Source organism: Hirundo rustica, chromosome 2, assembly GCF_015227805.2.
Source record: "Hirundo rustica isolate bHirRus1 chromosome 2, bHirRus1.pri.v3, whole genome shotgun sequence".
Taxonomy (NCBI): domain Eukaryota; kingdom Metazoa; phylum Chordata; class Aves; order Passeriformes; family Hirundinidae; genus Hirundo; species Hirundo rustica.
This window is the reverse complement of record NC_053451.1, coordinates 57,469,707-57,481,751: the sequence shown is the minus strand read 5'-3', so window position 1 is coordinate 57,481,751 and position 12,045 is coordinate 57,469,707.

Below are 12,045 nucleotides of genomic sequence, written 5' to 3'. Positions count from 1 at the left end.
TTAATTGGAAGTCATAAATGTGACTTACCTGAAACTATTTTACTCTCTTCCTCATAGTGTTTTCTTCTTAAACTTTTCATACTCACCCAGAATAACAGAGATCCAGAATATTGCTGTGCAGGAATCAAGCTTACATCTTTATGTTGCTGCTGGAGGTACAAAAATATTATCCTAGTTTTATTTTGATCCCAATTTTTATGAAGATGAAAATGATTAATGATGACTGTTTAGTGTAAAACATTGCATAATGAGTTATTACAAGAGAAATGCTCCATGGTTTGTGGTTGCCTTCATACTAATTTTCTTAATTATTATGTCAAATTAAAAGAAATACATTTTGGCAACAGCTAGATCATCAGCTTTCTCTTGAATCTTTTTACACAAAAGTCAGATACTTTAATCTTACTTTACTGAAATAACTATGTACTTGACATTGTTGGAACAGGTATTTAGAACCTGTCAAGTATTATACTATGTTGCTGAATACTTAGTGATGTGAAAAAAGTAGATAAATTGGTAGATAAAATACTTTCTTTTCAATGCCCAAAGAAGCAAGATAAGTTGCCTGTTGAACAACAGCTGCATTCTTCTTTTGCTTAAGTTACTCTTAAATGTGACTATTAAATGTCAACTCTTAGCATTGTATAGTATTAAACAATGAAATTGTTTTGGTTTATTGATGTTTCTATTTTTATGCATAATTTGTCTGCATTGCTATGAAGCAGGCATGTCCTCTGAATGTCATCATCATCAAAAATATCTTCTTTATATTGTTCATTTCATTAAAGAATTCTAGTAAAAAACTAAATATAAAATTAAACGAAAGAAAAATAATTCCTGAGTCTTGACTAAGTTTCCCTTGGAAGTACTACAAGAAGTATTGTAAGAATGGGAAGCCCATTTGGAATCAACGAATTATCCCCACAGGAGAAGGGGAAGGTTTATATTACCATAACTTGTTATGTGCTGTCATATAGATGAACAGATAGACTTCCCAAAGATTAAGGCAGATTAAGCACATGGGTTGTCTCTGTGATGCTTACGTGATTATGGAAGATCTGCTTGCTAGGATGTAGAGTGAAAATGCTGGATAAGGAAACAAAGGGAAAACCTAAAATGAATCCATCAAAAAAGCGCACAAGTAAATGCATTGCATTGTTTGCAGGAGATTTTGGTTAATTCAAATTTATATTAAAGCGATGAAAATTATCAAGTCCATTATAGAAAGGAGCTTTTTCTGGTCCTGTGTTTGGTAGGTCTGCCTTGCTAAAGAAGTTACACTAGTGTACTTATCTAATGAGGCTGCATGACTTGCTGATATGTTTGAAAATTCCATCTGTTTTTTTCTGATCTCAGCTTCACTGAAGAGCATATTTGATCAGAACGCTTACCATTTCTCCATGGTTTGGGCAGAGTTTTGCAAAACCAGTAGGAATTGCACTTTCCTCTGATTTCTGGTGAGGTTTTGCAAGTTCTTTTTCTTTAGTGTCTTCATTGTGATGTTTTTCACTCAGACTACCAGGATGGTGAAGCCATACTGATTCTATTAATTACTGGTATCTGCATTTGGAGATGAATCATGGAATCATACAATATTCTGAGTGGGAAGGGACTCACAAATTAATGCCACCCATGGTGCTTTGCTTTGATGTTTTTTAGTTTGTTTTCTTTAAATTTTATTTTATTTCAGTGTTGCCATTGGCTTCTCTTAATTATTCTTGTACAGTTTTATCGTTTGCTCTGTAAGTGAGATCTTTGACATGATCTGGGATGAAAATAACTAAAGATTTATTTTTTTTTATTTTTAAATCAGTTATTTAATTTGATCCAGGCTTAATCATCATAGCTGACAGAGGGGTGGAGTACAGGTCAGTATATGGGTGACGGAGAATGGGAAGGAGAGGGTGAGCATCTTTAGGCTGAGTTTGCAGGCAGGAGCCAACCTGTTGTGCAACCAAGTTTCCTACCTTGTCAAGAGAGGAAGATGCCTCTGAAGGCCTCCAGAGGGAGATCCTGTCCACCTCAGTTGAAGTGCCTCAAGTTTGAAGGGGATTCAGGGAAGAGTTTATAGTATAATTAAGATTACCAGTAAATTCCATACCGGCTGATGCAGCTCCATCATTAAAAATGTCTAAAATTAAGTGGATTCATTTCCCATGAAAAAAATCTGTTTAAATTTCCAAGTTATAATAATAATTATTTTTTTAACCTTACGATGCTAAATTTCTTTCCTGAGTTCAGATATTCCTATTTATAAGCATAAAACTCCATGTCCCTAAATGTATGTGAAACAGGGAATATGTTTTATTTTTCATCTGTGCTCTCTGTCAATATCCAGATTGCTATTTAAGGAAATAAACTGTAAAGTAAGGCAAAACAGCTAAAAATAGGACCCACTAACTAATACAAACTCATCCAAGTAGAACATGTGGAAAACTTCTGTTGAGCTTGCTGGAGATTAGTTTTACAAAAAAAGTTAAACTGGGGATAAACACAGTGTTTTAACAGAGGAGGGGAGCTACGCCAGTCTGTTAGTTTAAAACTAGCAAGGAAATGGGGAAAGGAAGAAGGAGGTTTGTGCAATCTGTGTGGTGAACTTGGTCTGGCTCAAAAATAATTGGGGAAAAAAACTGGGAACCAGAACCAAATGAGGAGAAAGCTGGGATGTTCTCTTAGGGTGTGTCTGTATATATCTGTTGTTTTCATGCCATGTGAGCCCAGTGGTGGACTTAAACAGAGTATCTCCACTTGAGTGGTTGGAATTTGGGAAATAAATTAGAGATTTCATGGTGTCTTTCAACTGCACCAAATACTTTAATTCTGTTTTTTATATTTTTGGCACACTTTTTTAATCCTTTTTTTTTTCTTCTGTCAAAGCAAATGTTTTCATATAGGTAGAGCATTTTCTGCTCACTGGTGTTAAGTATTTTATTGGATTATTAAGTCTAATTAAAAAGGTCAGATAAAGGAGAAACAATGTGTTTTGAAATGAGATGAAGGAAAAAGATATTAGCAAGAAAACAAATACATTTTGTTGAAAAGGCAGAAGATTAGAAGGAATGAGTAAGAGGGAAAGGCATGACCTATGCTACCAGTGTTGGTTGCTATAACTGAGCAAGTTGGAACAGATCTGCAGTGTACCAGGAAGTGAAGACCAATAATTTGTCGAGCGTGAATTGTGTGGGAAGGAGAATAAAGTCCAATCTTTGTGCTTCATTTAACCCAAGTGCTGAAATTTGTACAAAGACCTGGTTTAACTGCCATTCTGGTCTATCACTAAAGCAAGGATGAGCTTAAAATTTCCATCAAAATAAAGTAGTATTTTGGCAGTAGAGTAGATTCCAGTGTCTTGGATTGTGTTGTTAATTTAAATCAAGTTTAGTAAGCACACCTCCTTGTTTTGGGCCTCTTGATAATGTAATGTGTCTTCATCACTAGGTTCAGTTCTGCTTTTAAAAATACAAAGTTTCTGCGATACAAGAAGCACGGAACCACAGAATGGTTTGGATTAGAAGGCACACCAAAGACCCTCCAGTTCCAACCCCTCCGCTAGATCCACTAGACCGGGTTGCTCAGAGCTCCATCCAGCTGGGCCTTGAACACTTCCAGGGATGGGGCATCCACAGTTGCTCTGGGTAGCAGTACTGAGCAGCTGCTCTGGGCAGAGGTGTGAGTCCAGAGGTTGATGTCTGTCCTGTACTGGGGAGCCCAGAGCTGGATGCACTATGAACAAAGGGCAGAATTTTTGCCAAGAGTTTTACTGTCTTTGCTTTTTTTTTTTTTTTCAGAAAACTACTTTTGAAGAAGTTTTCATTAATATATTTTTTATAGGATATTGACCTATTATTCAGGGAACAATTTCAGCTTGTATGGGACATAAACCAGAGAAATTAGAAAAAAAATTATTTTCTAATTGAGAAAAAAATGCAGATTAGATGAGTGTTATGCATTGAGTAGATGATGCTTGGGGTCTCGAATGTTTTATTTCCTATGAGTTTTTTTCTTTTTTTTTTTTTAAATTTAAAGCCTGTTTAAACTAGCTTAGCAAGGAATGTTTCCTTATTCATCCAAAGGAGAACAACTGCATGCGTGGGACTATATATAAAGTAACTTTACCTTCATATTGCACTGAGCTGTTTTACAGTGTATGAAATTCTGATGCACAGAACTGAGCCAGCTGACTGTGCTGATCAATAAAAACATGAAACATGAATTTCTTGAGAAAGAACTGAGTGCTTACAATTTGTAGGAAAAAAAGTGATCAATGCAAGCAAGGAGCAGTAACTTGTAGGAAATAGAGTTGATCACTCTGGAGACAGGCAGCTCTTGCTATTTGTTGTGAATACTCTGGTTTAATAATTGTAACTCATGTTCATTCAGAAAACAGATGTTAAGCTGATGAGAACAAATCCATTGTTACGTTTTGCCAGTTCTGCTGTGAATTTTTTGTTCAACTTCAGTAAATAAAGTCCCAGTGCAGTTAGTGGAAACCCTGGGGTTAGAGTCAAATGAAGCCCTCAGACTCTGCTCAACTTCCCTTTAGTGCCTTACACAGCTGGATGAAACTGCATCAGTGAAATGGTGGTGATAAGCCTTCCATCTCCCCAAGAATGGGAGCACAGCTCAAATACATCAGATGGGATGGTCCAGTGCACTGGAGATAAATTGGTACTGCACCCAAACCTACTGCTTGGTTTCATGTTTTAAAAAATAGTTTATTTATACTGTTCTTTGACTCATCTACTTCACCTATTGTCTGTTGTGGATGATGTACTTCACGATGAAAAGTAGGAGGTCAGCACCTGACGTGGAGTAAAAAGCCTGTGTTGTCAAGAAAAAGAAATTTAAAAATACGGGGTGAGGAGTGACATGTAAGGGCAGAATCTGAGAGCTTTATTTTTTGAGGTGTAAGTAATGGTTAAGGTTCCTTGTTTTGAAAGTACTTTCATTTTTGACATTTTTCTCATATGTTTTGATTGCTTTAAAAATTTTAAGAGTTGAATCAAATTATAAAGCAATTGAGTTAGAGATGTAAAGAGGCCAGTGAGTAATCCCTGTAAGTTAAAAAGGGTAGAGTTTTTTTTCTTTGCTTCAATTAACTTTCAGATATTCACTTTCATATATTTCTAAACTATGGCCTATGAATTAATTAGTGCTTTTGGGGACTTTGGAGACAGGAATACAGTGTAGTCGCTCTCCTCATTTCCATGCTTGTTAGTATTGAGCAGCAGTGTGAAAAAGAGGACTAGAAATAATGGTTAATGTGCTCTGCATGGAAGCAGGCCACAGTCCAAATTAAATTAACTGCATTTTATTTATCTATCTATTTATCCATTTATTTATTTACTACCTGTTTCTCTTCATCCAAAATTTATCTTTATTCTTGGGATGCAAATTTTGAGGACGACGTGACTGAGATTTTCTCTGTCTGTGCGTATATGTAAGTGCATTTGTATGCATATTCACATATACAGAAATATACGCAAAAGAAGCATAGCTGTGCTGCTTTTGGCTGGAGTAGAGTGTTTTTTGGCACCCGGTGTGGAGCTTGAAGGGTTCAAGATGACAACAGATTTGATAGGAAAGTGCTAGATTGAATTTATAGCTGTTACTGCTGTTTAGCTATTAATTGGCAGGCTTCTATGTTTGCCATGGGGCTTGCTGGCCTGAGTCTAGTGCTCATTAGTGGCTGCTTTCCGCAGTGATTGTCACGGTTTACCCACAGCCAACAACTGAGCACCACGCAGCCGCTTGCTCGCTCCTCTCCAGTGGAATTGGCAAGAGAAGGAGAAGGCTAAATGTGAGAAAACTCATGCATCGAGACAAAAACAGTTTAATAGGTTAAGCAAAAGGTCCACACAAACAAAACAAAACAACAAAAAAACCCCACAAACAAACCCAACAAACCAGAACAAGGAATTCATTCACCACTTCCCATGGGCAGGCAGATTTTCAGCCATCTCCAGGAAAAGTGGGGTTCCATCACATGTAATGGTCACTTAACACCACCATTCTGAATTTCTGCCCCTTCCTCCTTCTTCCCCCAGGTTTCTGTGCTGAGTGTGACACTCTAGAGATCATCCAAAGGATGGCAACAAAGATGATGGAGGGTCTTGAGGAGTGGCTGAGGTCACTTGGTCTGTTCAGCCTGGAGAAGAGGAGACTGAGGGGACACCCCATTCTAGTTACAGCTTCCTCCTGAAGGGAAGAGGAGGGGCAAGCACTGGAACAGCCTCTCCAGGGAAGTGGTCATAGCCCCAAGCCTGAGAGGGCTCAAGAGTCATTTGGATGATACTCTTAGGCACATGGTGTGACTCTTGGGGATGGTGATGTGCAGGGCTGGGAGTTGGACTTGATGATCCTTGAGGGTCCCTTCCAGCTCAGCATATTTCTGTGGTTTTGTTACATGTTAAAGGATATTCCTTTGGCCAGTTGGGGTCAGCTGTCCAGGCTGTGTCCTCTCCCAGCTCCTTGTGCATCCTCAGCTCACTCACTCTTGGGGTGGCGTGAGAAGCAGAAAAGGCCTTTACGCTGTGTCAGCACTGCTCAACTGTAACAAAAGCATACCTGTGTTAATACTGTTTTCAGCAAAAAACTAAGGCTTAGCACCTTCCTAGCTACTGTGAAGAACATTATCTCAGCCCAAACCAGCACGTTAGTTTTTGTAGATATTTATATTTTGAGATTTTTTTTTTTATATTATATGCATACATGGGGCCTTCCATACACGTAGAGACTGAACACATACATACATGTGTCTGTGTGTATCTGTGCATGCTAAATGTGTGTGTTAGGCATGCATGGGAATTTTAGGGGTGGTAGGGGTTTTTGACATATTTTGCCAGCAGAGGAGCATGTGAGGATTTTTTTGTTCTCTGTTTTTCCCACTCTTCTTTTTCACCCCAAAAAGTCATTGAGATGAATCGACATGTAGTGGCATCCCTGCTTTATCTCAAAGAGGAGAAAATTGTTTGGACATTAATGTTGGTTAGAAAGGCCATGTCTTCATTACAATTGTTAAACAGATGTGTAATTGGTGGATGGGGTTGACTGCTTTCTGTCAGTATTCTGTGAGTCACTACAGCTGAAAGTTGACAGCATCTTCTGGATCATGGTTGTTTTCTAATTATCCATTTCCACTGGCTTGCCTTTAATGTAATTAGCCTTTTTGTGTGTGTGTGTGGTTAAGACTGAGTTATTAGAGTTATAACTGTCCCCTTAGTTACTGTATTTTCCTTGTACATGCATATATATATATCTTATATATAAGAATCTGCTTAAGTACTATTCAGTAACAACCAATTCTCCATCTCTTTTGGGGGCTGAATAGCTAGTTAAAAGTGACAACTGTGGCTAACTTCTCTTTTGAGTCTGGAAGGGAGAAAGTAAAGAGAATAATGGCTTTAAATGATCTTACTGCATTAACTGCATAATCATTTTGTTGTAAGAAAATACTAAAACTGTTAAAGCGGGTCTGAGGGCAAATGCCTTTTTTTAAACAACCTGCTGATGAGTACAGATATGACATCCAGTGATGGAGTCAACTAAGTAGGAAGATCAGACTGATAAATGGAAATTGCCTTTTCATGTGTCAACTTGATTGGTTAACTCAAATAATTTTAAGACATATGTTTTAGAAACAAGTCTTTAGTGCAGTAGTTTTGTGAGGTCATTAGTGCAATGTTCCTCACGGTCCATACTAACCTTCATTGTTTAGCATTGTTTAGCATTGTGCCTGCTTTCCATCTAAGACACCTTTACCCCCAGCCAACAATCCTTTTCAAAACCTGAGTATGCTGAGGTAAAAGATATGTAAACCATGGTCTGATCTCTGGTTCAGATTTAATCTGAAATTCATTGTGCAGTGTATTCTGGGTGGTGTGGGAAGATAATTGGTTTTGTATATTTTTGATAATTTCAATTTTATTGTGTTCATATCTACTGATTGATACTATTCATATTCTGCCTCAATTTTGCTCCTTTATTTTGCTCGTAATCTACTTTGATAACTATTAGAGGGGAAAACCCCCAAACATTTAAAAATTTGGTTTTATCTTTGCCTGTTTTCGTTTGCTGAGTTAAGAACTGTAAGGCAGTATATACACTTCTAGCATTAGTCAGAGATAATGAACAAAAGGTTAATAAGTGATCTGTTTCTCTGTTTTCTCCTGTATCAATTTTGTCTTCTGTGTTACATTTCTATGTGTGCAGCAGCAGATACTTTCACCTAACTACTGGTAGCATCTGGAGGAGTCATCCATGTAATATTAATGTTACTTTGTTTTTCTAAGAAAAAATACATGTTTAAATAGCTAGAATATTCAAATAGACTTATTTTTAAAATTAATTCCTGCTCACTTATGCTCAGTGATCATTCTACACAACCTTCCTTTGATCTGAATGTTTTTTTAATGTCAATTTGATGTTTTGGTAGAAAAGCTGCTTGTAAATACAGAATGACATAAAAATGTAAATTCTTGAATGTTAGAAAAACCTATTTTTAAAACTCTGCTTTAATGGTTCAGTGGTTTACTTTAAGGAACAAACAGTTCATTTTTAAACATCCTGCTAGATGCAACTTTTACCAAATGAGCTGGACTAGGATTTTTACGTGTGTCTCTTCATTACTCTCATATGCTGGATGTCCGCATACCTTCCCTTTTGAGCCTACAACTGTATTTCCAGCGTGTGAGAGTGTGTGAAGGCTGACAGCTTTCTTAAGCTTGCCTGCAGTGATCTGAAGTATGAGATTAAAGGTTGGCTGTCCCCAGCAGAAGGAGTACTTGACATTCTTGGCCTTATTAGACATATGACTGTACATTTTGAAAAGAGTTTAAAATCACATTGCTTTAAATAGTCAATCCATCTGCTCATTTGCTTGACCCATGTAATATTTCTAATGATGAGAAAGTGCAAGAAATCAGAGAATGTATTTTTAACCATTGACGAAGTAAATCTTAGATTTCCAGCTTTTCAGAATTGTTGTTATTGAGATTTTTAGGGCTTTTTTTTCTGAGAAATATTTAAGATCTATTTGTGTTGGGGTCTTAGGAGTTCTCCTTTTTTTTTTTTTTTTTCTTTTTTTTAAATAGATACTAGTAAAGAACTGTTATTCCTATTCTCATTTCAAAATTATAATAATTCAGAGGGAAGGGGTTTGCATTTTCCATTCCAAGGGAGGCTCCTGCCTTCTTTGGCAGATGCTTGTCTTTCAGACCAAGACAATTTGATTTAATCACTGAAGCATATATAAAACAACATAAAATATTTTTTTCTTCCGGGAGGTCTAATGCAGTTCTGTTAATTCTGCGTATGTATTTTTGTGGATGACCATTATATTCTCCCCTTCCTGTTTTCACTGTATTTAACCATCAAATGTGGGCATTGATACAATCATTCCCTTCTGAAAGTGTAGAGACCTCAGATAAAAACAGCTTACGGTTGTTGTTTGCAATCTGCTGAGGCCTGACCACTAAGATACCTAGAAATACTATTTTCAGGTAGTTCAATCCCAGTCTTAGTACACTTTATTAAGGAAGAAGCATGTAAGAAATAAGTGCTTTGAATCTGATCTTTCCTGGGGACCATTTTCCTTACTCATCTTCAAAGGGAGGAAGTAGCCAGGCAACCTAGAAGCAAAGGAGATATGAACATGTATAACGTACATACAAAAATCCCAGGAGTCAGAAATATAATGATGAATACCTACAGTGGGTCATAATAAATAAAGCCTAGATATTTTTATTTATCACTGCTTTGCATTGACTCTAATCACTACATTGGGTGCATCGTAAATCTTTCTGGCAATTCATATGCAGACAGAATTCTGCAAAAACAAGTCATCTGCTTGTCATAACTTAACCTCTGGATCTAAATGTTACGTTTATAATTAGCTTTTGTGTTTGTGAGTTTGGTTGGGGGTCTTGATGAGGGTGGTTTGTGTTTAGTTGTTTATTGTTTGCTGGTTTGATTTTATTTAACTAAGATATGGTATTTCTCATGCAGAGAATCCAACTGACATTTGGTAAGCGTGAATATCAGATATTGGAGTTTGTAACTCAGAGAGAGAATTGGCAAAGAAAAGCAAACAGAATAAAAAAGGCAAAGCAGAAATGAGTCTGTACCAGCAAAAATGACAGTCACAGCTAATATTCCTATTTCCTAATACTGAGCCAGTCACTTCCACTTTGTAATCAGCAGAGAGAAATGGGCACCATTAGGGTGATGTCTGGTCTGGTTTAGAGACTTCTGGATAAAGCACATCAAATATTTCTATTATATTAATCATAGAATTATATATATCAAAGAATAATTAAATAAATAAATAGAATATGATATATATAAATTTATCAAGGAAAGGGGTTTTCTATCCTTTTCTCCACTGTTTACCCAGGCAGGCTAGGGGGAGTGGTTGGGACAGATCCCATGGTGCTGCCTCAGCTTTTGCAAGGAGAACAAAAGGGTATGAAGAGAAGTGCTTTGTCCATACAGCCCAAGTGCAAGGTCCTGCACCTGTGTCGGGGCAACCCCAGATATAAATGTACACTGGGAGAAGAAGTCACTGGGAGTGGCTCTGCAGAGAAGGACTTTGAGATTCCTGTGGGTGAAAAGCTGGCCATGAGATGCTGGATGTGAGCCAACAGTGTGCACTTGCAGCCCAGAAGGCCAACCACATCCTAGGCTGTGTCAAAAGCAGTGTGGCCAGCAGGGGAAGGGAGAGGATTCTCCTCTTCTGCCCTTGTGAGACCCTACCTGGAGAGCTGCATCCAACTCTGGGGTGCTCAGCACAAAGTTGTGCACCCTGTAGAGTGGGTCCAGAGCTGGGCCATGAAGATGGAAAACCTGCCCTACAGCAGAGCAGGCTGTGGGAGCAGGGGTTGTTCAGCATGGAGAAGGCTCCAGGGAGACTTTATTGCAGCCTTACAGTACCTTAAGGACACTTATAAAACAGAGAGAGAGGGACTTTTTATAGAGACAGAGTGACAGGACAAGAGGCAATGGTTTTAAATGGTAAGAGGACAAGTTTGGATTAGATGTTACAAAGAAATGCAGGTGGTGGAACAACTAGTGAAACGACTAGTTCAGGTTGTCCAGAAAAGTTGTGGATGCCCCATCACTGTAAGTATTCAAGGCAGATAGGATGGGACTCAGAGCAGCCTGATCTAGTGGAAGGTGTCCCTGCCCATAGCAGGGACCTAAATGGTCTTTAAGGTCCCCTTCAACTCACTCCAATCTATGATCTTTATCATATTGCTTCGAGTCAGGCCTGTGGTACAATCACAGGTAGGGTTCTGAGTTGCAAAGGAAGCAACCTAATGACTCACAAAATAATACGCATTTGAGGAAAAAGTTTTATATCTTTCAACAATAGGGAGAAGTCTAATGAAGTGATGACAGTGGCTGAAATAACATTTTCCATCTTTGCCGTGTTAGCAGAGTTCATCCCATCCTTCCAAAAGAGGATTCAGCTGTACTTGTCAGAATATCTTGAAAGCATAGTTAAACATCAGCTACTTTTTTCTTGGGTCTATTAGTCTAGAGAAAGAGCCTGTGTCTCTTTTGTGACTGAATATTCTATTGCCTAAATTATTTCTGAGCTTGATGTGAAGAATGAGAGGTGATTTCCTCTTGCACAGTGTTTGATAGATTTTTCGTTCCCATACCACTGCTGGGGAATGTTTATGACAGGGATAATGGACATACTTGTCCCCTTTTATTGTCCCCATCATTACATGTGGACCACTGATTATCATAAGGGAAACAGCTATATAGCATTTCTCCACATCCACATCATGTCTGTGTGTCTGTGTCCAGCTGTGTCACTTCTGTGCCCTCCAATTCCTGCTGCATGGAATCATAGAATGGTGTGTGTTCAAAGGAACCTTAAAGCTCATCTGGTTCCACCCCCCCTGCCATGGGCAGGGACACCTTCCACTAGGCCAGATTGCTCAAAGCCCCATCCAACCTGACCTTCAATGCTTCCAGGAATGAGGCATCAGCAGCTTCTCTGGGCAACCTGTTCCAGTGCCTCACCACCCTCCCAGC